A 24,984-nucleotide genomic window follows, 5' to 3' on the forward strand; every position below is an offset into this window, starting at 1 on the left:
CGCAGTAAGTGGATTCTGATTGGTCAGTCCTTTCTGAAGGTAATGAGAACAATAGCGGACAAAAAATCTCTTCTAGGGAGGGGTAGGACCCAAACGCAGACCAAGCGCGAGGATGGCCAAAATCACGGCCGATTTTGGCCAGCACGGTGCGTTATGGGTTAAATGCTCAGGAAAGCAGCAATTTTGATTCACTGACCACTCCATAATCATCGCTTACTGTCCTTTCAAAGAGTATCAAGTTCACCCAACGAGACGAGCCAAGACAGGAAAAGTTGGCGTGACACTGTAGTCTCGACTGAAAAAGCAAATAGAACTCATGGCTTGAAAGCAAAAGCAAGAGGCACAAGACTTGGTTGAGGAAAAAAAGAACAAAATACGAAAGCAGACATGGGAGAGGGTACGAAGATTGGAGAAAAAAGAAGGGAAGAAATGTGCAGAGATACCGCTAGACCTTCGACTCCCGCTTTCACAAACAGGACGGCTCAGACTCGAGCACTGAAGAAAACAGTTGAAGCCCTGCCCAAAACGCCAGAGAAAAAGGCAGAACTTTTAGAAACAATTCAATCTAGTCCAGGGACAATAAAAAGTTGCGAACTAAATAACAGCAGAATACAGTTTATGAAGTAGAATCCATATGAAAATTAGCCATGTGGAATTTTTCGTGTTGAGCCAATGACGTCACTTCCTGTAATTTGAGCCCAGCGGCCTTGTTAACTTCCGGAACAAGGCCAAGTAATGGCGGCCGTGAAATCTCGAATAAAAGGCTAAAAAAAAAAAATACTTCCAATCGCAGTAAAGGATTGAAATTTGGTAACATGAGTAAGAAGGTCATATTCTACACGAAAATGCAAAAAGATGGAAAATGAAATTTTCGTCCCAGGGGAACTTTAACAGAAACAGTTAATCTAACTTTTTGTGAAAAATCAGAGGAACAAAGCTATCACAATTTGAAATGCTTAAAAAGGGAATGTGATGAATGTGGAGTGGATAAATTTGTACTGTATCCAGAATAACTCTCTGAAGACACTGAGGAACAATTATTATTTGAACAATTATTTGGAAGGGTTATGCTTATGTATTAACCGGGAAATTTTTGTCAAATGGGCAAGAAATGAAAAAGATTGCTTTGAACACAAAGCAAACCCCGCCAAAGGAATTATTTACATATTTTCAGGGCCTTTTGAAAGAATATCCATACCACTCCTTTATGGCAAAATGGCAAAGAGACCAAATGGACAACCTCATTGAGCACCTTCCAAGACACTTTGGGTTGTTTTTATTATCAAACTTGACATGGCTGCTTTAGCAAAGATTAGTTCACAAGGCACACAAATGTATCAAAGTACACCCATCATGTTAGCCATTAATACTGTTTCTTCAATACAAGAAGTACAGATGGCACTGGATGCTAAAACATAAGAGGAAAAGATGGATCAAAAGTGGTTAGATTTGATCCATTTAATAAATTTCTGTCTGGGACTAATCGCTCAGGCTACAACATCGAAATGTGCTACTGAGATGGTGAAGGCTAATGTGCTGGCTCATCTTGGATGTGGTATGAGCGATGCTAAGAAGAGTTACAAAGGATTTTGCAAAATCTGCATAGATTTTTGCCAGACACCATTAACAGTCCCTCCTGGTTTTCCAAGGGTACAGTATACGTTAAAAGATGTTCAACTGAGAAATCATCAGGCCCAAAAAAAGAACTGGGAGCTGAAGGCAGCCAATGCATGGCTAGAGTTGTTAGAAAGCGAAATACCGAAGAGAAGAACAAAAAAAAGCTAAAGATTCCACCAAGAAAGTTAGTGAAAAAGAGTTACCTACAGGAACTAAAAGACGCAAACGGGCTTTGAAAGCATCCAAGTCACCACAAACATGAGTTGTAGCTGAGGCACACAGCATGCCCCAAGTGAAACAGGTAAACATTAAAATATTATGAGTGAAAACGACTAAGCAAGAAGCAACAGCAACAGTCACAACAGAGGCAGCAGTAGTTTCTCAGTGAGACCAGCAGCCAACAGACATAGATTGTCGAGATTTTTTTGGAGAGCACCAACTGGCCCAGCAAAATGTCATACTGGAAAAACAGCTGACACAGCAGTCGGATTTTCAGCCTGACTTTGACCACCTATTTGAAAGCAGTTAAAGTCTTCATAGCCGATCAAGTCAAGACCATTGAAATGCTCATTTCTTCTTTTATAAGTTTTGAACTGTTATGAAATATTTGTCATGTGTTGTATTTATTAAACAGCTTAGAAACATCATTTTGTACGTGTATTTTGAGTCAAACGGTATAAGAGGGTTAGTGTAAAATTGAATATATATATTTTTTTCACTGAAGTCTACAAGAGATGATAAACTTTGTTTAAACACAATGAAGCTGATTAAAAAAATGTCTATGACTTGTCTTTAATTTTTTTTTCTCTTTCCCCTCAGTTAAATTATTGCATGGTGTACGCTTCTTAAAAGTTCTTTTAAAATGTTCCTTCTAACGCCTTCAATCTATCTTTCCTTTAAAGAGAAAAAAAGATGTTGATTATGACAAGGAATCAACATATGAACAACTTTGTGTTTGTGACTCCAGTTTCTAGAGAGTAATGTATTTAGAGGTTAATATGCATATAAATTTATATTTATATATAAATATTACTTTGCACAGTGGAATTCTACCGGTATATTTCATAAGACCAGATGCAAACAAACCAGTTGAATTTACTGTTCACTCACTCATGGGGAATTTGTGTCAAACCAGTAGTTTGTCCATGATTGATGCACCTGGCATTTCTGTCAGAAGAAACGTAATTATTTTCACGCCTTTATTCCTCAGGATAAATGGTATTATTTAAACTGCTTGTACACAAATTTGTATAACCTGCTGAATGCAAACAACAATTGACAAGGGCACTTGAAAATCAGCGGGGTCTAGCTCTTGTGTAGAACTATTAAGTTAAGTGGTGCCTGAATTCAAAAGATGTCCAGTCACTCATGGGGAATTTGTGTCAAACCAATCGTTTGTCTTTGATTGATGCACCTACTACACATTTCTGTTAGTAGAAATGTATTAATTATTTTTTATGCCTTTATGCCTCAGGATAAATAGTACTATGTAAACTGTTTTTAAACAAATTTTTATAACCTACTGAATGCAAACAACAATCGATAAGGGCACTTGAAAATCAGCAGGGTTTAGATTGCGTGTAGAACAATTAACTTAAGTGGCGTTCAAAAGAAGACATGACCCGTTGTTTTGATTGACAGTAGGTCTTTTTGGCGGGAATACCCTAACATTATAAATAATGAACCCTTGGTTCATATTTTTTTCCACACTGTGCTGAGGAAGCTTTCAAAGTTAAGACAGACACTTCTTTTGTTTCTCTGTAAACACAAGTCGCCGACGGGAGAAACTTGCATTTTTGCATACGTTATTTCTTGAAAACGAAGAGGAAATCAGCGAAAAAATACAGAGCAATGTTTCTAAACTGGAATGAAGTCCACATGCCAAATTTCAGTTACTTTTGAGCACATTAAACATCAACAAAAAACCGGGAGGACATTCTTGCCCTGAACCCTTCAATTGTTGAAGGCCAAGAGAATGAGTTCACAAGACAAAATCAAAAACGTCTAAAAGAACCAGTTAAAACACCACTTCCGTAGATGATAATGATGGCGATTTTGAAAAGAACCTAATGCGTACAAGTAAATCCAATGCAAAAGCTTCATTTATGACCCTGAGTGACACAAAACTCCTCCAAAGATGTGTACAAGGAGCAACCCAGAACCCAAATGAGGCTATAAACTCCGTGGTTTGACTGCACTCTCCTAAGCATAAGCATCACGGAGTCAAAATAATTCAATTTGCGACTGCATCTGCAGTATGCCACTTTCACGGAGGGGCTCTGAGCAGGAAAAGAGTCATGGAGACACTTGCCATTCCTGGTGGCACACATACCAAACACTCCTTTAGCTTAAAAGATAGGAAACAACTGCAAAAAGCAGATAGGCAAAGAGAAGAAGCGACACAAAGGGCAACAGCTAGTGCGAGTTCGAAGGAGTCACATATAAAGCTGGAGGCTTTTGTTGATACTTTTCTTTGCTTCAAATAGCAAAATTATGGCTTTGTGACTCAAATTTTTACATCTTTAATTCATAAGCTTTCCAACCATACATAGTTTGCCATACTTTTGAGTCATATCTTGGAAGTTACGGTTATTTAAAAAAAGTCGCCTCTTTTAGGTAGACCCCGCCTTGCATTAAACCAAATAATCTGCTGAATGTAAATAAATGAAACACATGTTTTGACCTGCAGATGAAAGATCAAATACAAGAAAGATCCTCGCAGTTAGTATACAACTTAAATAGATCCGAAAAGAAAGCCTTAAAAAATTCAGGCTTGAATGGTAATCAAACCCATGACCTCTGCCAACTGGGAGATGGTCATATTGTGAGTTCGTAATATACCCATGAAGGATGAATAAATTAATGTAAATATATAAAACATATATTTTCAACTGTGGAGGACAGATCCACAAAAGCTTCATACTTTGTGCATGATGGCTCTGAGATGAACCAAGTGACTTGCAAACATCGACCCAGAGATCGTAGACAGTGAATTTGAGTGGTTTTTTTTGTTAACTACAAAGCTTTACCTGCCAGACAAATGTTACATGCATGCAGTGTTGTTCGGCCTTCTGTCATAAGACGTGTCAGGATACCTGGGCAAAAGCTGGGATAGGTGTGGATATTACTATTTGCCATGTGAAAACCTAGAGGAACATGATGTTGAGATCAACGATTCTTGGAGTATAGCCAATCAAGACCACCAGAAAAATGAGACAAGATCCCCCAACGACGTTCCCCCCGGTCATGCCAGCAAGCCATATTCGGCACGCTTCAAGGAACAATTCATGCAGCTGAGAAACGTAATCAATGACATGCAAGGTATCAAAGAACTGTTATCGTTTCAGCCTACAGGATATTCCGAGACAGTGAAGGAGTATTTTCACATTCAGAACACTTCAGAATTCCAACAAAAACTCGCCTTATTATGCGCCCATTTGCAGGAAGGTTTTGAACTTGAGAAGATCTTTCTTCTTGTACGATTTGATAAACCAAGAAGATTTGAAGTTATGACCGAAGTTTTGGGCAAACTGAACCGGCGTTTAAAGCGAAAGGGGAGACAAATTTTGTTGTTCATGGATAATGCTCCCTGTCATCCTCAAAGCCTAACAGGGCAGTTTTCGAACATAAACGTCACATTATTGCCAAAGAACACCACTTCCAAAACCCAACCCCTGGACGCCGGCATAATTGCAAGCTGGAAAGTCAAATACAAGAGGAGACTGCTAAGACATGTTTGTGGCCAAGTGGATGGTGTAAAGAACACAACAGAGATTGTCAAGTCCATCAATGTACTGATGGCTATTGAATGGGGTAGGCAAGCATGGGACAAAGAAGTGCTCTAAAAAAAAAGGATTGTATCTGAAAGACGAAGTAATCGAAGACGACCCTTTGATGGAGAAGAACTGCATGATATGCAAACCCTTGTAAATCGAATCGACGACGGTGTACTGTGTGTGGTGATGACGATTTTGACAAGGAAGTAGAACAGCCAGATGTCAAGTCTTTAACAGAGGCACTTGAATATAGGGAGAAATTGAGAAAGTTTGCACAGTTTCATGGTTATCAGGAACTTGCCTTGTCTGTTTCGAAAACGAATGATTTAATTTGTGACTTGAAGCTCCATGCCCCACACAGACAAACAAATATTGAGGAGTATTTTAAGTAGTGGGACTTTTATAAACACTGAGACATGTACAGTATCTTGCTCGTTTGAACAATGTTTCTTTGGCTCAATTGTTAACGTAACGTTTTATTGCTTATTCAATTTTCGACAGATTATGAAAAACAAACAACAAAACGCTGCTGGAAACGTAAAATTTAATGTCGACCACAGTTTCCTGTAACAAGCAAGTTCAATTAGTCCTCTGTTATTGCTCTTCGTGTTTAAACAAACGACAGTTGCTTGATTATTGTATACTGTAATGATGAACTCTTGTTTTCGTTAACGTTGTGGGCTATTTTGTGTCTTCACACTTTATACAATTTGTAGTTATACTTAATAAAGTGAATATTCTACCATGCCTCGGGTTTACTTCCGACAAACCTCTATTAAGCGGCCACTAAGCAATTCCCTGAGGAAGGTCACTTAATAGAGGTTCAACTGTATGTTAAAAGTATGTGAAAGTCTTTTCTTGTTGAAAAAATCATTAAAACCTTTGCCAGCATGAAATCCGGTCCTTTCTTGACTTTACAATGCTTAGTTTTGGCTGTTTCAGCGGGGTTAATTGTATGTGGCTTTGTCACTATTTTAGACACTTTACCAGGTATATCTGCTTAATATGGCAAAGAAGCTTTCACGGGGGAGTGTTTTATAAGTCACTGCTAGAGTCCGCTTGCTCCACCATTGTGGACCCCATTGTTGGGTGCATATTGGTCTGTTTGAGAATGTTTCTGCTCACCCCTTCCGTAGCTTGAATCATTCGATGTAGACAAGCTTCTAAACGATTCATTCGGCCATTACGAGTGTAATTATGGGTTCTGCCACATTTTCGTTTTCTTCAGGTTTTTTCCTGGCTAAAGCTTGATGTCAATTTTCTGCATGTTCAATAAAAGTGCTAATTCCTTCGGCCCCTATCTTAGGTTTTCAAAAGAGTTCTACGTTGTCAAGAGTTTGTTGTAATCGAGACAGATTATCATTTTCTTGCAGTTTATGTACTTTTAAGTAATTCAAATCCCCGTGTCAGCTGAGTCTGCCCATTGGCCAAAGGCAGGAGGCTACAGCCACTCTTACAGTCCATTTCTCTAATCACTAATTTGAATTTGTTAAAATATTTTGCAGCTTTGCAATCAGTCATGATGTATGTCTTAGTAAAAATGACAGTACATTTTACCATTCAGCTTCTTCTTTAGCCAAACCAGGGAGTGGTTCTTTATATTCTCTTTCGCAATGCATGTCGTAGAACTTGTTTTACTATCAATATATTAACCCTTTCCCTATTAGACCGCCTTGTACCACCCCATCAAATTTGTGACAAATTTCCTGGACCGCCCGAGACAAAAACGGACTCTCTATCCTTTCCAAGAGGTATAGATTTGTCCTTCATTGTTTTGCCATGAATCATTGTGTTTTAACTAATCAAATAGCGTCTAGTGCGCATAAATTTTCTGCTTGGTTACCCAAGCACATGGGTTGAAGACATTTTGAGTTTCAGTCTAAGAAAATGGCGACGCAATACGAAATCACTCGGGCAATATCACAAAATTTTCGGCAATTCTGACTCCGAAAACAAAGAAGGTTTAGGAGGAAATTCAGACATTGATTTCACTGATTTATCAAGCGAAAGTAGCGACGATGGAAACGGAGAAATTGGCGGTGAAATCGAACAAGAAGATGAAGTCCCGCTCAAATGGACAAACAACTTCACGCCTATTACAGTTGAACAGTTTGTTTCACCGACTGAAGTTACATTTGCGATTGCAAATGACGCTCGAGAAATTGATATATTTATTCGCCTTTTCGGAGATGTGTTGGCCCAAATTGTCACTGAAACAAACCGCCCAACTTGCAAAATGGACAGGCGTGACAATTTCCGAGCTGAAAGCGTATCTGGGAGTGTGAATTATAATGGGACTAAATCCGCTGCCTTGCCTTGCCCATTACTGGTCCAGCAATCCTTTCCTTGGAAACGAAGGAGTAAAGAAAGTTATGGCCAAGAACTGTTTCGCAGAAATTGGTCGTTTTCTTCATTTCAACGATTCATTAGTTGAACTGCAGGGTGGAGACGAAAATCATGACCGGCTTTACAAAGTATGACCAATTTTGACTGCCTTCAACAGGAAACTGCTTGAACTTTACAAACCGAAGCAAGACATTTCTCTGGACAAGGGCATGATTGCTTTCAAAGGCAGGCTGTCGTTTCGACAATACATGCCAGCGAAGCCAACAAAGTATGGGATAAAAGTCTGGCTTACCGCCGACTCTTCCAATGGCTTTGTTCTAAACCACAAGGTTTACCTTGGCAAAGAACGAAATGCTGCTCTCCATCATGGCCTTGGCTACGATGTGGTTACCGACATTTGTCTGCCATTCCTTGGAAAATTTCACAAAATTTACTTTGACAATTTTTTCTCTTCAACAAAGCCTTTGAAGGAACACAAGAGAGAGAAAACTTATGCATACGCGACAGTTCATCTCAACCGAAAGGGTTTACCTCCATGTGCCAAATGCAAACTTGCGAAAGGAGAACAGGTTTCTATGGAGAAAGGAAACATTGTTTTCACCAAATGGTACGACAAGTGAGATGTTTGTGTTTTGTCTACAAATTGTGATCCGTTGCATCCACCTTGTGTTATTGAGCGAACTGCAAGAGGTGGAAATGTTACTCGTATTGTGAAACCAGAAGTTGTCGCCATGTACAACGAGCACAAGAGCGGTGTTGATCATTCTAATCAACACTGCTCTTACTACAGCACTTGCCGTCCATCTCAAAAATGGTACAGATATATCTTCTGGTTCACTTTCGAAGTGGTTCTTGGAAATTCATTTATCTTGGACAAAGAGAATGTACAACGACAAAGATGACCATCTGAGCGCCGGTTCCGTTGGGAAAACAACTGATTGGTGGCTTCTCCAGTCGAGCAGAAAGCAGAAAAAGCCAAAGAAAGCAGCTTCACTTAAACCTTGTATCAGTCCAGAAAATGCTGCTGGGCGTTTTTCTTTCACGAAGGGAAGGAAATGCTCGTTAACGACAATGTGGGCAGTGCAAAAGGGATGGCAGGAAAACAAAAAGCAATCTTGCAAAGGAAACCATTTTCGAGTGCGCACAGTGTGATGTTGCCTAGTGCAAAGAACGGTGCTTTCTGTGCTTCCATTCATTGTGAAACTGTTAAGGATTTTCGAACTTCTATACATTTTGAATTTATCCAGTATTTTTTAGCGTTTTTATTATATTTTACAAGCTAAAAAATGTGGAATGTGATGACCAATGAAACTATTGATGCTGTAATGGTGGCAAATTCAAAAAAGTTTGAAAAATGCATTTTTGAATCTCAAAATTTATTAATTTTGGGGAACTGTTCTCCATTGCATGTAGTGACAATAAATTGTTATTTGGCTTTCACAATCTGTATGTTTCAGTACCTCTACTGCCCTAGAAATCTACTGAGCATGTATGTTTTGATTTTGTGTACAATTTTGCAAGGAACTCTCTGATGAGCTCAGGAAATAAGAGAAGTTTGCTTTTGGGCGGGGCTAGTAGAGAAAGGGTTAAGAATAATGAGTTCTCCGCGTTCGTTGACAGCGGACCATCTTTTCCAAATTTTTAGTAGAAAAGGATATTGCTGAAATCTCAATAACTTCTTTGTACATGCAGATGGTTCGAAGTCCTTGCAAGAACAAAGAACATTTCCCAAGAGATCATTTCGAACCACATCAGCAATTGTTTTCACCACATTGTTAACTGTAAAAACTTGTAAATTATTCTTGATGATGAATTCGGTCAGTAAAGGTGCAAACTCATTTAATCTGTCTATGCCTGTAGTCAACGACTTTTACTGTGAAGGCTTTTATGCAGGTAGCAATTTATACTTTCTTCTCCATGCTCGTCTTTTTGACCCATTAAGATATTATTGCGTATCTTGATTTCTTTCTTCAACAGTGTTCCTCTGGGATGCAAATCGATCAGAACATGAAAATGCAATCCCTCAACAGAGACCATCCTGACTTTGATAAACTGTTCAAGATCACACCAATAATCAAAGTCTTCAAAAATTCCTATCAAGATAATTACAACTTGGGCCAGAATGTGAGTGTAGACGACACCATGGTAAAAAGAAAGGCCCGGAATCCCTTGATACAATATATGCCAACAAAGCCAGTGAAAAGAGGATCAAAGTTGTGATGCATTGGCTGCTCCTGCTGTGCTTATCTAAGGGATTTTCAAATTCACACCGCAAAAGAAAAGGCAGCATGGAAAAAATCTTTCCAGTAGAGTTGTATGTGAATTTTGCCGCCCTGCTCTAGACAACCATGGACATGTTGTCTCATTGATAACTTTTTTACGGTTAAGGGTCTTAACAATGGGCTTGAGCTGGCTGAGGATTTTAGATATTTAGGTGTAATTTTCTCATCACATATGACCTGGTCAGATCATATTGATGAGTTATCTGCTGAGATCAATAAGCACCTTGGCCTGTTTAAACGGGTCAAACACCTGCTATGCTTTGATCAGCTGTTGTACTTGAATACCTTAGTGTTGCTGTTGTTTGATTATGGAGTGTGAGGGGACAAAAATAACTCCACACTCATACAAAGCTTGCAAGTGCTACAGAATAAAGCTGCTAAGATCATTGTTGACTGCTCTCTTCACTCTTCAGCCACCTTTGCTCTGAAGGCTCTCTACTGGCTTGACCTATGCCAACATAGGCATTATCACCATTGTCTTGATATTTACGATTGTAAAAATAATCTCCTCTCATCTTAATCTGACCTCTTTGAAAGATAAGCACAAGTATAGTATACCTAATGGCAATGATTTCCATTTTCCCACTAATAGAACTCATTGGGGTAAACAGGGGTTGGGTTTTCATGGCTTTAACATCCCAGTCAACAAAACCTTCAGGCCCTCTGGGCTGCTCAAGGTGAAGTCAGGAGTTGCTAGATGCTGTGACAATGACTAGTGGTCGCACCTTTGCACCAGCTTTCAGTTAGCAGCAGACATTGGAAACGTCAGAGCCATGTATGATGGAATCAAGAAGGCCCTTAGCCCAACAGAAATCAGCACCACTCAAGTCGTCCACTGAAGAGATTATACAAGATTGAGCACAACAGATGGAGCGCTGGGTAGAGCACTACTCTGAACTCTACTCCAGAGAGAACATCATCACAGACAAGGCCCTAAGTGTCACTGAGTGCCTACCAATAATGCAAGAGCTTGACGCAGAATCAACTATCGGCCCATTGAAGAAGACTTTGAATTGCCTTTTTCAGGAAAGGCACCAGGGAAAGAAGGCATCCCACCAGAGATTGCGAAGCTCTGCACTGAATCCCTACTCACAGGACTTCATGCAATCCTCTGCCTCTGCTGGCGGGAGGGTCAAGTCCCATGGGACATGCAATATCAAAATATCTGTGGTACGTAGTTTACCAGGTATTTGTTTTCTGCACGTTCTGTATTTGGTATTCTTATTGTTTTATACAATAAGGTGGTGTTGTTACAGGATACGTGTTAATTGCATTCATATATAAGGTTGTTGTCAGTTAGTTTTCTTCCTTCGGGTCTGTTAACGCCACACGCTACACGACTGTTCTTTAACTTAAGCGAACATCCGAACGTTGGAGTTTGAGATCCTTCTGTCAGTGCTGCTATACAGTCTGCTGTTTCTGAATCGATAGGTCCTTCAACTGATTAGCTCACTTAGATTATTGAATCTTGGCTTAACGGTTTTGCAAAGCGATTTTCCAAGGAAAACAGTTCGTCCATTGAGCAAGCAGTCAAGAAAGCTCAGTGCGAACATTATACCTGTAAAAGGAAAGGAAACCAGCAGCAGTTGGATCATTCTCTCCGGGTGCTGGATAAACTAGACAAAGCGGATCTTGTGTCTTATAGGGGGCCTCGATCGATGGTAACGGTCGGTAGGTCGGTCGAGTCACGGTCGACTGACGGTTGATATCTCGGTCGATGTATCCACCGAGTATCGGTCGATTGTCAGTCGAGTAGCGGGCGAGTATCGATCGAGCATCGGCCGCTATATAGGCGATGTATTGACCGGTCATTGGATCACTTTCGGTCGAGAGATTGACCGACAGTCAGTCGCGACAGCATCGGCAGTGTGTCGGCAATATATCGGTGAACTGTCGGTCAAGTATCGGTCTATGCATCGGCCGATACTCGATCGACACGAAAAAGGAACAAGGATTTTGCTTTGTTCTAAACTGGTTAAACTGGGACACTACAGTGTAATGCGCTGGCATATTTTTGCGCGTTTTCTTGACCTAATATGGTAAAATGATGCAATAGTGCAAGAATAAAATGAGATAACGACAGACTATCGACCAACTATCGGTCGTTATTATATTGGCCATCAACTGATATGACGACCGATATAGCAGTGTGCTATGTACACGAATGTCGATCGAGATAAGGACAAAGTGTCGAAAAACATATTGATAGAATATTGACCAATGTATCGGCGGATAGTATCGGCCGGTAAGCGGTAAAATATCGATGAAGTGTCGGTGTATTGATATCTATATCGGCCGACAGCCACCTCGGTTGATACGATGACTGCCATAGCGGTACAACATCGACCGAGCCATCCCCAATTATCGACCGAGTAGCGACCGAGATATCGACCGTCAGTCGACCGTGAGTCGACCGACATATCAACCGTTACCATCGATCAAGGCCCCCTATAAGACACAAGATCCGACGAAGCTTCCAATGCTCACAAGCTGAAATCGTACAAGAAAGTAAAAGTTCGGGTCTGCTAACGCCACACACTGCACGACTGTTCTTTTATTTTTATGTTGTGGATTTTTTTTTTCATGTCATTGTGTTTTTTACCTTTTTTCAGTGTGGGGATTTTGGTCATTTGAGCATGGCATGAATGAAACCTGGGGACGCTTCAAAGCGTAACGCTCGTCGTGATTGACTAGATGGTGGCTGGTTGACAACTGATGATGCTGATGTTCAAGTTGAGTGTAATGTTTTACTTATTGTCTTCTAGTAGTGACAAATTTAGTGTTAAAGGCGGTACCAATGGCGTCAAAGGTCGCTTGACGTCCTTGCTCAACTTCTGGGTTGAAACTTTAGATGCTTCAGGTTTTGTCCTTGACATGATTAGGCATGGTTACAGGTTACCATTTCCGGAGTATCCCTCTCAGTGTTTTCTAAAGATCAACAGATCTGCGCTTCTGCATCCAGAGTTTGTGGCCAAAGCAATTAGCGAGCTTCTTAGTTACGGTTGTATTGTTGAACATGACTTTCCTCCATTCTGTGTGAATCCTTCAACAGTCACGGAAGGGAAGAAGTTGCATCTTGTTATTGATCTTAGACATGTCAATAATTGTTTAGTTAAACCCAGATTCAAGTATGAAGACTTGCGTTCGCTTTCCCAAGTTCGAAGTGAAGGACACTGGTTTTTCACATGGGATCTTAAGTCTGGCTACCATCATGTGGACATATGTCTCAATCACCAAAATTATCTAGGTTTTGCTTGGCCTTTTCAGATGGCCTGTTAGATATTTTACCTTTGCAGTTCTTCCTTTCGGTCTCAGTAGTGCTTGTTTTTGTTTTACTACGTTGATGCGCCGTCACCCTACACAAGAACACGGACAACAGGAGTGACTGCAACAATTACTGGGGCATTTCACTCTTCAGCATCGTGGACAAATTGCTCCGAAGAGACTGCAAGTCATCGCTGAAAGAGTCTATCCCAAGTCTCAATGAGGATTCAGAGCCAACAGATCAACAATAGACATGGTCTTCTCCATTTAATTATTATTTCTCTATTGAAACTGTGATGCCCACAATGGCTAGGGCATGTTTGTAGAATGGAGGAGGGGTGAAACCCAAAGGACATCCTGTATGGTGAACAGGCGGAAAAAAAGCACCCCACTGACAGACTGCAACTGCAATTCAAAGACATCTGTAAATGCGACCTGAAATCCATGAACATCGATACAAACTCTTCAGAAACTCTTGAAAAAGACAGATCAGCCTGGAGGGGAGCAGAGAAAGATGCCCTTGATACTTTTGAGGAACATAAAGCCTCTACCTTCATCTGCCCCACCTGTGGAAAGGACTGTTATTTAAAGAATTGGCCTTTCCAGCCACAGCAGAAGATGCTTCCAGTGTGCAATTCCATGGTCTGACAATAGCAATGGACGTCAATATAATATAAAGACTGGAACAATTTAAGCAATGATATTAAGAACTGTGAGTCTACGTTCAGATTTAAATCTACTTATTTTTCAAGTTTATGACTTACTTTATAAACTTTTCATATTGTCTTTGTTCTTTTATCTATTTCTCCATTATTGTTGTTAGTCACATTTTTATCGTAATTAATATTCAACCCAGAACCTCCTTGAACACCACTTAGTAGGGATCCTCCTTAGGTCCTAAACACTCCAAAGAATGAACCACAATCACATGTTTCTCCAATAATATTTTCACCATGTTAACCAATTGCAAGAAAATATTATCAGTCCTCACATCACATCAAGACAGTGTCTTTGGACTTGTCCACAGTCATATGGACTCAAGACATTTAACCTTTTTCATCTCAACTTTTGTCATTCACCAACATCTCCAGGAACAAAGTTCACCTGAAAACCCAAGTTGTTTTTTAAAGCTGTCAGTTTCCACATTATTATAGATTTTAGGTATTAATTTTGCAATTTTCCTCCAAAACAGAGTTCACCGTGAACCCTCAGTGAACTCTTCATAGGCCTTCGTTATTGTAACATAAACACACAAATTACAGGGGCACACCAAATTCAAATTTTAGCTATTCCAACCTGATGATTTAAAAGCGAGGTAAATTTGACTATGTATCATATTGAAAACGACAACTTCGTCTTTTGAGAACATTGCAAGAAACATTGATTAACATCCATTTTCACCAAATTAAATTCACCAGCAGCACACCAGTTTAAGCAATTTTCCTCACATTCTTTGGTATGTGCAGGATCACACCGACACATTTAAAAGTCATGTGCCAGTCACAAGCTTGGCTAACCATCAAAACCAACCACAAACGTTTAAGAGTAGCAAAGTTAACATTTTTCCTAAATGTGATGAGGGCAGTCACCAAACAGAACGGCACAAAAACGTTGTTTGGATTCTTAAGCAGCTTCGTTTGTCCATGAAAAAATTCATTGCTGGTTGTCCCAGAGGGACAGTGGAGGCAAACAACACACTTATGACATTTTGCATCTTGCACAGTCTGCCACTGAGATATTCCTAGTGGCAAGCAAAGATAAAGGCTACAAATCATCAAATAATAGATTAGCGGGTCCATCAACATCAATATGGTGGTGCCACACAAATGGACCTCCTTCATTCAGCATGTCGCTAGTAAACATACTAACCATCCAGATCACCTCTACAGGGAACGGACAAGGAGGAACATAAATCGAGAAACTGGATCAAAATTGGTGAGCAGTTGTTGTTTGTTAAGTACTGCATACCAGTAGTTTGTCAAACTTCATTATTTTTGGAATTTTTTTTACTGAGTAAGACTGTGTAGGCAACCTGCACTTCCATTGCAAGTGCCTAAAAGTTTAACCAATGCAAAATGAATTGGTGCTTTACCAACCCAGCCACCTTTCAAAAGGATTCCAAAGAAGTAAAAATCCACTGACTTGGTTCAATTTAAGTTATTACACAATGTGGAAGGGCAGATTTTTTTTTCTGGTGGCCCAGTCACTGACAGAAGTAAAATTTTTGCAAGCATCCTTTTCAACATTGGAACACTCCGATCAGTAAAAAGATGGAGAGAAGTAGTTTACATTAATTTATCACAAAGTAGCTTTGCCACTTATTTATGGCAAGTGGAATCACCCAGTGTTTAATGAATTTACATACATATACTGTTTTGCTCTTTTTCTAAAATCAACTCTTATTTTCTGGTCTGTGTTAGATGACGTAGGGCCAGTAAAAATAAGAAAAATTGAACACACGTTGCAAATTGCTACCATAGCTGGCTTTCTAAGAATAACGCATCATACATTTACTGTTAATAACCATGTACTTCAGTTAAATAGCTACAATGTGGTTTTAATAAATCAAGTGATTGTACAATTATATTGGTTTATGAGATTCAACTTTTTCAGTTTCAGACAGTACACACTGGTAGAAGCAAATCTGTTGGTGTTGACATAATATACCAGTACACTGATGTTGGTTACAGTTGAGAACAGAAACAACTCTGGCCAAAGAACATTGCATTTCAGTGCTGTATGCATGTGGAACATTACTGTGTTATCACTCAGGAGCATCCCATCACATAAACTCTTACTCAACTCTTACTCTAACTGAAAAGAGCACTTTAAGGTTACCCTATACCTTCAGAGGTGACTCGCGTTTAAGCGATGTAGCACGTCCAGTTTACCTAAACCCCTATATCAAATTAAAGCTTATAGAGCTGGCTATCAAACTATACCAGGAATTTTGAAATAAAATGAATTGTCTAATTTGTCACGACCTCTAAATGTGAGCCTCCGAATCACCTTTTTAAAGCTACAAGTGAAAGCGAATTTTGTTATTCGCTAATTAATTTGCTCCTCAGTTTCCGGACCCAAAGCGCTAAAAAAACATGTCTGTGTTTTGCCACATTCAACCGCAATGAAAAAGTTATAACGCATTTAGAAATAGGATGGAAAAAATGTGGAGTAATCGTACAAAAATCGTTCTCAGGGGGAAAATATTTCGAAAGAAACAATTCGCAGACATGTTTTTGTTGTTTACATTGTATATCTTAAACTAGCTACTGTCCAAATTTGAAGGCAAACTAACAAATTCCTTTTGAGTTTTAGCTCTTTTAAGTGGCTCCACCAAGTGAAAAATTGATTCGAGAAAACAGCGCTAAAAATTCGGCAATTCATTTTATTTCAAAATTCTTGGTTTGGTTTAGTTTGATAGCCAGCTCTATAAGCTTTAATTTGAAACAAGGGTTCAGGTATCTACAGTTTAAACCAGAGGCGCTACATCGCTTGGACGCGAGACAACTATGAAGGTACAGGGTAACCTTAACATCAAGTACAATTCTTACATAATATTTTAGCAAGGCCTGGAAACTGTGGGGGCACCGGTAATTGATGTAAACTTGATGTAAAAATTTCTGCTGACTTCATTTTGCTGTTATTTTCAAAAGCATTATTGTTGATATAACTATGCTCTGAGGGAGTTTTAAAGTTGCTGCAAAGATAAAAAACATTCAAAACCAGAGTGTGCTTATGCTCTGACGTACAGAACTAATACATTTATTTTAAAGCAGATAGGAAGGCTAGGCACTTTGCAGTTTGTCTCAATAATTATTGTAGAGCAAGTACTTTGTAGATGCTACCAATAACATTTTCATCTTGCCAAAAGTTGCATACGTGAAAGCCAATTACCTCAAGTCAAGCCTGTATTCCCTTGGTTAATACTGAAGTTTTGGTTGTTTGCATGCCTGCAATGCTATTCTTGTTGAAGTATAATTGAGAACAAGGTTAAGAAAGTAAACCAGCTGTTAATTTGCAAACAACCAGAAGAATGTGACAATATTTCATGGAATCAATTTGTCTGTTTCTCTCAGGTAGCAACTGTAGGACTGGTATAAAATGTTAAATCCGTCTGAAAACTACACCGTATAAAAGATTAATTTTAAGCTATTGAAAAGCACAATAAAAGATAAACAAAGTGAAAAGATGAACTAGCTCTAACATACATCAGGAAGACAAGAAGATGTGCATCTGCAGATTTTCAGATGTGCATGTATATGATCAGCAGTTGCGTTAACACACTTCTCATGAAATTTTCAAATGTTAATTTGGCCCTTGAATTTTGTTGGATTATTTTTATTTACTTTTATCTCCCCAGAGTGTGTTGTGTTAGTGAAAGAATTAATCCATGAGGGGTGTGGTCAGTGATCATAGTGAAAGACATGGCATTGGAAGGGGACTCCATAAAACAAGTACATGTAAGATATGTTTCAAATTGTTTGCAAATTTAAACGAATAATGTTCAAGGCTAAATTGTGACCCTTACATGCAAAACATAGTTAGAGTCATCTATTCAAAATAACTTCAGTCTTTTGAATAGTTACAGATCTTTGGTTCAAAGCAAACATCAAGCCGTTCACAATGAGGCATGCAAAAGAATTGAATGAAACATGAGATTAAAACCTTTCAAATTAAAAACACAATTCTATTTAAAGGATCCAGGTGACACCCACAGTGCCTTGTACACCATGACCACAATATGCAGCATTTCCTCTTAAGAGCGGCTGCTTGTAAGAATCGAGAACTGCATTTCAGCGACCACTTGGTCGAATTTCTGATATTTCGTTTGAAGATACCCTTGGATTAACTATTTTCGAAAATCATATTTTAAAGTTCCAAGGTATTTTATTTTTTGAGAAAATTGTAAGAGTTTGAAATGCGGCCAAGGTGCGGTCACTGGCTCAAATTAATAAGCCAGTGTGACACTGATCAACTGTAACTCGATATTCCCTTCGACTGAGTGGTCGCTGAAATGCAGTTCTCGATTCTTACAGGCAGCCGCTCTTAAACCAACACCACATTCTAAACTTATGAGCAGTCTTACTTGATGGATTGTTTGTTTGTCATATATTTTTATCTTGTAAGATTTGAGATAAAAACTCAGGACTATTATCACTTGGCAACTCTGCTTTGCAAATCAACTCAAACAAAAGTGGAGTTGAATCATCACATAAATCATCATTTCAGGACCTCAATCAAAAGATATCTCCATAAGTTGAATGGCTTTCAAATGTATTTGCTGACATTTTCATTCACTAAGTATGTTACCTAGTCTTACTATGCCAGACTATGTGTAACAGACACATCAATCTCACATGGAATCACAAGAAAGGAACACTTAATCATATATAAAGGCTTGGGAAAAAAGTTCAGAGCAAATCTGGCCATGGAGTCTGCTCAGCTGTGTGTTATTTGAATGGAGTCTTTACCTACTTGGTGAATACAAGAAGCTTATGCTTTACTATGACAATTTGTGTAGAAGGTTTTCATCCTCGGGCATGCAGTGGAAAAGGAGTGAGATATGTTATTGCATTACAATTTTTTATCACTTAATTAATTTCTTCATGTGTCTTTGAGCAACTGAAAAACACCCAGATTTGGAACATGGATTTATCCTTACATAAAATCTATGAAATAAAGTCAAACCTTTGGGGAAGGTCAAACACAATAAAAGACCATTTCATGTCACGTGATCACTTAACATAAAGTTTATGCACAAAACACTCTGTTCAAAGTACATGTAGGTCTATACAACAGACACAGAGAAACAGCTCAATGGGACTTATTAAAAATGACCACAACCTCTAAATTGAGGTCAAAATTATAGTAATGAAGGGGGGTAATTTTCGGACCTTTGACAACTGACCACTTAATAAAGCTTGTCCCATTTATGCAGTCCAGCTTGATACAGGTACAATAAGTAAATTTATTATATTCAATATTTAACTTGCTTCAAGCACTGACAAGAAATTTGTGCTTTCATTATCGCAAGCACAAAATACATTGGAAGGACGGCTAGTGTAGTTTTGATTTATTCCATAGAAAACCACAAACCATTCACTGAAATAAGCAACACAATTCTAATGGCATCTTTTGTTGTTGACATAATTAATTAGATTATGTTTGTCAGATCAAACTCGTTGAAGTTTTTATTGATAGCATGCCATTATTTAACTCTAAAATAAGAAGAAATTGAGAGTATATCAGGTTAAGAATACAACTGTACTAAATGTTTGTTAGTAGTGCTGCTAAGTAACTTAAAGAAAGTACCGTATTTACTCGTATATAAGTTGAACTCGTGTATAAGTCGACCCCCATTTTCAAGGTCAAAAATTGGATTTTTCATCATTTCTGGTTAGAATTTCCCAAAAAGTTAATCTTTTGTTCCTAAGAATGTATTGAGAGCACGGTGAATTAACGGTTAAAGTTTATTAGGACTTGTTTACATCATCATGATTTAAGCACACACAAGCACTTCGATTTACTAGGGAAGTATTTACGGTATAAAGAAGTAAATCGCATTGAATTTAACGAACCTTATCTCAAGGTTGAGTTTGAAAGGAGATTTAGAAGTCCAAAGGAACGCGGAAGAGCTTCGAAGGATCGCTCGATGAAAACACCGCCTTCTTGGAAAACTTTGAATTTGAGGAGTACTGGTAACTAAGATAACTCCACGTGCTTTCGGAACTTTGCGCACGCTAGGTCACCAAGCTACCGTAATCATTCGATGAAAACGAAAGTGCAGCACCGTAAAAACAGCAGCAAAGCTTTAAGAAAAATGTCTCTGCGTATTAAAAGACACAATAGAAATCATCTCCAGGACTGTAGGTTTGTGTTTAAACCACTCAACAATTATTATTTCACACCTTTTTTTTTTTACAAAGAATGCGCCGAAAACTGATGAAACTTGAGCGCAATTGGAACTAGTTTTGTAAACTTGGATTTCCCAACGGACCTCAGGCAATTGTTATGCTAACTTATTGGATTTCTCAGTCAGGTCTTTGTGTATGACTCGTGTATAAGTCGAGGACGACTTTTTGGGCTGACTTTTTGGTCATCAAAGGTCAACTTACACACGAGTAAATATGGTACCTTTACTTAATCACACGAACAAAGGCTCATTAAATGCCAATGCGCACTTATTATATAGTTGTATAATTCATGTATGTGGTAGCTTATAAAATTTGTATATCTACCTTGTGATAGCGACTACAATCAAAAATAAGAGCTGAGAAAAATAAAACAGAATTTCTGCACATTATTCTCGACAAAGAAAGCAATAATTAATTAATAATTAATTAATAATTATTACAGTCAACAAGGGATGATAATGTTATCTGAGTCAAGAACTTTTTTCTTTGGAGTTAAAAACGAATCAGATGTTCTTATCGTGCCGGGCTGATTATTCCAGTACTTGGCAGAAATGTATGAAAAAGAGTGCAACATGTATGTTTAAGTATGTCTTGGAAGGACAAGCTTAACCCTTTCCTGCCAGGGACAAAGTACATCTTTGTATTTAAAGAAAGAAAATGGTCCCCACTAGGATGTGGTTTATAACCCAAACAATTCCACAACTTTTTTATTTAATGCACTTATGGACTCTGACATATCTTTAAAATGGCATTGTCAGTGCCATCAATTAGTTTTGAAGTAGATAACTACACTGAGAGAGTAGGCTGCAGGTTACTTTTCAAGCACCAAAGGCGCTATTTTCAATGTTTTTCAGACAGTATTTAGGCCTTAAGAACAATCAAATTCAAGACTACACTGTATGTTAACCATATTCTATGTTTATTACAACTGTTCTTTTCCTCAAAATCTCAATTACTGGCTAAAATGTCCCAGGCGTTCCATAACCCTTCGATCACCTCGATCTGCTTCAACTTTTTATACTTCCACCCAAAGGTTAACACGTTTAAAACTCCTGAAATGTGCCTTTACTTAGACTCAGACATTGGAGCCGGATGTTTTACAATTATTTTTGCGGGATCTTTTCATTATTTTAAGCCGGTTTCTTTCTGGATCCGGTTCTCTGAAAATGTCGCAGGCGTTCCACGACCCCTTTGATTAATTTCCATCGCGTGTGACAAAGGTAAACACGTTTAAAACTCCTGAAATGCGCCTTTATTTCGACTCAAACGTTTGAGGCAGATGTCTCACAATTATTTTTGTTGGATCTTTTCCTAATTTTAAATTTCTTATTAAAATTAATAGTAAAGTGAGACGAAAGAAGCGGGCTGAAGATTGACCGGTAGCCGGCTGTTTTGGCCGGCTACCGGCCCTTATTGACAGCACTGCATTGTGTATTGTTTTTCTTTGCCATTTTGGAAAATTGGGCCAAGATAAATTTGGCTGGAAAGAGTTAAAATCATGAAGATTGTAGTCACTGCTTCCCAATATGAACATGTCGTGAATAATATATTCAGGTTCCTGACTGCAGATGTTTTTGTAGGTGAGTACAATATTGCTTGTTCAATGCATCGATATTCCAATGTTTTGATTCTGGCAATTTTTGAGTAATTCTTCATATATAGTCAATTTGGAGAAATTTAATGAAGTCCTCAGAGCTAAAGCATTTGTTGATTCACGTTTTCCAGATAGGCATTTGCTGAAGTCTAAGAAGAATTCATAGAGATGACTACTCCAGGTGAGGAAAAATAAAAGCCTTGGTAAAGTTTGATCACATAGTTTCTAGAGGAACAATATTGTGAATACAACGCAGTACTGAAACTTTTGCAATGACTTTTCAGCAAACTGACACCATCAGAATTGTTTTATCGAAAACAATTGACTGGGATTTTATATGATTAACAGCTAAAAAGTTTGAATCACAGGATAAGGGATTCCAGATCATCTTCTGGGTGAAACTGTTGGGCATATGGACAGCTGTCCGATGAGTACTCAGTTGTATTGTTGGCAAATAGATAGATAGATAGATAGATAGATACTTTATTATAACCATTGCAGCCATAAGCTGAATTACGGGAATTTACGTCGCTCGCACCAAAAATTGATGAAGTTAGCCACGTTGTTCAAAATGCTAATTACGACCTTGTTTGCATTACGGAATCTTGGCTGCGTCAACATATCCCGGACTCCGTAATAGCAATTAATGGTTATAATATCATCAGACGGGACAGAAAGGAGGCCACCCACGGAGGAGTGTGTATGTACATTAAGGAAACCATCCCCTTTTCTGTTCTCGATCTTTCCGAGGTCGACGAAAATCCGGTCTTTGATTTTGAAGTCCTGTGGGCAAAGCTGCGACCAACTCGACTCCCCAGAGGCTTTTCTAGTATTATATCTGGAGTTATATACCATCCACCGTCAGCTCCTGACTCGAAAATGCAAGATTATTTATTAAATAGTTTTAGCAATAAGTATATAATATCATTTGAAAAATTAATGTTTTTCATTAATACATTAAATAGAATGAGCCATAAGGACAGACCTGGGGGACTCCTTGTACATGTAGCTGGCCTTCAACCTTGAAAAAGAAAACCTCCACTCTGGTAATAAATCAATGTTAAATTGTTGAAAATACAATCTAATTTCAAATTTCGTTGGAAAACATGAAATGATACTTCCGTGTCGGACAAAACAGGACTTAATTATCACCCATTTTCCTTTTTAAATTTCCTGGGTGCTACCGTCTTGCATTTCATGATGTAATACCGTTGCTCAATTGTTTCACACAAAAGAACTTCTGCTGACTAACAATAGCAGTAACAGTATTACATCAAAAAATCCAAAATGAGAGCCCAGGAAATTTAAAAGCGAAAATAGGCAATATTCATATTTAATTTTTTGCACACTTAAATGTTTTTTTCTACTTTTTAAACTAAAATTTAGAATTTAGACACGATTTCCAACAATTTACGGTCAATTTGTTGTAGGAGTGGGGATTCCCTTTAATCATTGTTCATATTTTGTTAAGGTAAGATTGTAGAAGTCTTAGGGTATCGCCAGTCACGCCATAACTGGACAACTTAGACACTCAAACACTTAAAAAAGGTCTATAGTAATAGCAGCAAAAAGTTCCCAACAGTCTATACTTTTTCTCACATCTTCGCATATCTTGAGTAGGGCTGTTCAGCATTAACCTGCTGTTAACCTTTTATCACGCTCGATCCCTAATTTGATGACAAATTCTACATCATAAACAGCACCAAAGGCGTAACTGACTAGGATCCTTTAACACTACATAAGCTCATACATAAGCTTTAACATTACCTGTCCCTGCTACGTGCTGCTGCAGTCCACACCTGGATCACACCTTGTTTGTGCGCTACAATTCATTGTATTTTTTCTAGTCATGGCTTCTTTCTCCTGCAAATAAAAGAAGCACGTCGGTAAACTTCATCGAAAAATAACAGTTTCTGGGCAAAAGCCAGAACAGAAGTCTGAACTGCAAAATTCGCGGTAAGCTGGTGTGACGTACCAACTGTCACACAATCGATCGAGAACTGTCCGCGTGGAATCTCTTCGGTCATTCCTGAGAATTCGTCGAACGACAACTAGAAAATTCACGTAAATCGGCTAAATAACACAGAATTCTGAGAGGGTTTGCAGCCAGCAAGTTTAACAAGGGACTAAATTTCGTTTCGCTCTCAACGATAGAAAGAAAGGTACGGCCAGAAATTGTCACATCAAAATCAGGAAACCGAAGGCATGTGTATCAACCAGCGAGGTAATAATGTCATCGAACTTATACTCACCATTGATGGAAAGCTGTACCTTTCTACCTAAACTGCAGAATGTTATAAGATGAGCCTTGCACTCAGAAAGGATGTTAAAGCTTGATTTTGAACAGTTCTTGACACCAATCATGAGCAAAGACCCCGAGTATTTGCAGGCCGTGACGTTATATATAAATCGGAACGAGGCTGAGCCGGGAACGAGGAGGGTAGGGGGAGTGGGGGCTGAGTGGGAACCTCCTGAACTGATACACTTAAACGCGACTTAAACATTAATTATATTCCTCGAAAATCACATCTGTTTTTTCTTTTTCTTTTTCTTTTTTTGCGAGTTACTCAATAATAAAAATGACATATATTCTGTAAGGTTCAGAAGTACATACTGTAAGACAAAATATTAACGGCAGACTGATCCCAACGGCGGAGGTGACGAGCTTGATAGAACAAACAACAAAAGCTAGAATAACTGAAATATATTTGTTTTTAAAAAAAAAAAAATTTTTGCCCGATATTTCGGTTTGCAATACAAACCTTCCTCGGGGGCTGAACGAAAAAGAAAAGTGAGAAACATAAAAGGATCGTTACGATCCTTTTATCGATGGTAACGATCCTTTTATGTTTCTCACTTTTCTTTTTCGTTACAGTGTCCAAAAAGGAAATGCAGTTGTTTTCTTCGACCTCTTTCGTCAACTGTATGTGTGGGTTAATGGCATTCAAGTGATCGTGGAACTCTTGCACATATTTTTTTCTGGAGACAAGGATGACTATCGTGCACGTATCGGTACCACTACCGTGGAGGATGAGCGGCAGTGGAAATAGCTCTTTCCTCTACAAACTCCATGGCACAACCGGACGTTTGCTGATAATGCTCTTGTTCATACGAGAAATATGAACAAAAACAAACTCTAACAACTTCATAACATTAGTTATAGATATGTTAGTGTTACTATGTTAATTAGT

The 24,984-nt window shown here is 38.6% G+C and overlaps 1 long non-coding RNA gene across 3 annotated transcripts in view; it reads right to left on the reverse strand.

Annotated features, from left to right (window-relative positions):
* LOC146487634 (uncharacterized) overlaps positions 1-24,165 on the reverse strand; it is a 59,761-nt gene extending 35,596 nt beyond the window's left edge. For 2 of the 3 annotated variants that reach the window (XR_014856755.1, XR_014856756.1), the window contains exons 1-2: positions 24,046-24,165; positions 23,561-23,656 (exon numbers count right to left, since the gene is read on the reverse strand). This is a non-coding gene — a long non-coding RNA (uncharacterized LOC146487634). Of the gene's footprint in view, positions 1-23,549; positions 23,657-24,045 lie in introns of those variants that run through there. The other variant, XR_014856759.1, reaches the window with a different exon arrangement.
* Between the last annotated feature and the right edge of the window lie 819 nt (positions 24,166-24,984).

Source organism: Pavona decussata, unplaced genomic scaffold (assembly GCF_977016875.1).
Source record: "Pavona decussata unplaced genomic scaffold, jaPavDecu1.1 SCAFFOLD_14, whole genome shotgun sequence".
Lineage (NCBI taxonomy): Eukaryota > Metazoa > Cnidaria > Anthozoa > Scleractinia > Agariciidae > Pavona > Pavona decussata.